At 36.8% G+C, this 1,989-nt stretch overlaps 1 non-coding gene across 1 annotated transcript; it reads right to left on the bottom strand.

The window, feature by feature from the left end:
• Positions 1–1,132: 1,132 nt before the first annotated feature.
• Positions 1,133–1,236, bottom strand: LOC114219823 (U6 spliceosomal RNA). Its single transcript, XR_003611469.1, has one exon. It is a non-coding gene; the product is annotated as a U6 spliceosomal RNA (small nuclear RNA).
• Between the last annotated feature and the right edge of the window lie 753 nt (positions 1,237–1,989).

The following is a 1,989-nucleotide window of genomic DNA, read 5'->3' as shown; positions in this document are numbered from 1 at the left end:
TGAGCAGAAGCCTGAATTTTGGTGTAATGAGAGCCATTGATTCTTTTCCCTTACAGTTTATGCTTTTGTTTAAGGACTTTTTAGCATTCTTTGCTCTCTATTGATTTCCAGACTCTTATCTTTCACATTTAGGACTTTAGTAGAGTCTGCCTCTAGGTCTGGGATTAGGTAGGGGCCCAATTTTATTTTTCTTCTATATTCTGTATTGCCAAGTCATTCTCTAAACAGTCTGTTGTTTCCCCATTAATTTATTTTTATACTTTATCTTATGCTGAGTCTCATACAAACACGTGGGTCATCTTCAAATCGTCATTTTCCCTTGGTCTATTCATCTGTTCTTGTGTCAATTTCAGTATGTCTTTATTAAAATACGGCCCTTGGGCGCTTGGGTGGCTCAGTCAGTTAAGTGTCTGCCTTCAGCTCAGGTCATGATCTCAGGGTCCTGGGATCAAGTCCCAATCCGGGCTCCTCGCTCAGCAGGGAGTCTGCTTGTCCCTCTGCCCCCCCCAACACTCTCTCACTCTCTCTCTTTCTCAAATAAATAAAACCTTTAAAAAATAAAAAATAAATTAAAATAAAATATGGCCCTTTAGCATGTCTCAGTATCTGGCAGGACACACCCACCCTTTGTTTTCTCTAAAATTCGATATTCATAGATTTTTACATCTTTATATGTATTTTTAAATAATTTTGTTGAGTTCCTTTGAAAAATACCAGCTGGAATTTTGACTGATACTGCATTTCACTCATAGGTTGAATTATGAAGAATCAACATCTTATAATATGAAATGTGCCTATCTAAGAGTATGGGATGTCTTTGTATTTATTCAGATCTTCAATCTCCTTTATTAGAGTTTTTGTTTCCCCATAGAAGGATTTTGGATTCTTGGATAATTTCTAGATGTTTTATACTTTTAGTCATCGTAATTTGTATCTTACTTTTATTATATTTAGTATACTTATTGCTGGCGTAGAGAAAGACCATTAGTTTTTTTTCTTCCCCCCGCCCCCAAGTTTTTATTTAAATTCTAGTTATTTAACATACACTGTGATACTAGTTTCAGGTATAGAATTTAGTGGTTCAGCACTTAACATGCAACACACTGTGCTCGTCACAAGCGCCCTCCTTAATAAAAACTTGGAACAATTCACTAATTTGAGTGTCATCCGTGCAAGGGGGCCATGCTAATCTCTGTTTTGTTCTAATTTTAGTATATGTGCTGCCGAAGTGAGCACAAGACCATTAATTTTGTAAATTGATCTGGAAGACTTGCTGAACTCCTGTACGTGTTCTAATACAGTTGACCTTTAAACAACATGGGTTTGAACTGTGCTGGTCCTTTTATATGTGGTTTTTTTCTAGTAAATACAGCACACTACTATAAATGTATTTTTCTTATAATTTTCTTAATAACATTTTCTTTTCTCTAGCTCACTTTATTGTCAAAATACAGTATATAATACACATAATATACAAAATATGTGTTAATCGACTGTGTTATCAGTAAGGCTTCTGGTCAACGGTAGGCTATTAGTAGTTAAGTTTTGGGGGAGTCAAAAGTTACATGGGGATTTTCTGCGGCAGAGGTGTCAGAGTCCCTAAGCCTCATGTTCAAGGGTCAACTGTAGTTTGGTGGTTCTTTTGGTTTTTTTCTAGGTAGATGTTCATTACAGTTGTTATTTCCTTTTCTTTTGTTACTGCATTGCCCAGGATCTCCAGAACAATGTTAAATGGTGGCAGCAGCACTGGCATCCTTACCGGGTAATGAATCGTAAAGAAAATCCGTCTGAAATCTCTCTGTTACATTTCTCAACTTAAGTTGCTGCGGGATTGTTGGTATATAACCCTTAGCAAATGAACGAAGTTTGGATCCTCTGGGAAGCAGACATCAAGACAGAAAAAGACATGCAAGTGATTTGGCCTGTTGATATGATGGATTACACTGGTTGATTTTTGAATGTTGAACTAGCCTCACATTCCTGGGACAG

Source organism: Eumetopias jubatus, unplaced genomic scaffold, assembly GCF_037043125.1.
Source record: "Eumetopias jubatus isolate StellerSeaLion01/CBP00866 unplaced genomic scaffold, mEumJub1_p1.0 scaffold_15, whole genome shotgun sequence".
Classification (NCBI taxonomy): domain Eukaryota; kingdom Metazoa; phylum Chordata; class Mammalia; order Carnivora; family Otariidae; genus Eumetopias; species Eumetopias jubatus.
Note: the sequence above shows the minus strand (reverse complement) of the source record. Positions and strands in the feature narration are given on the sequence as shown.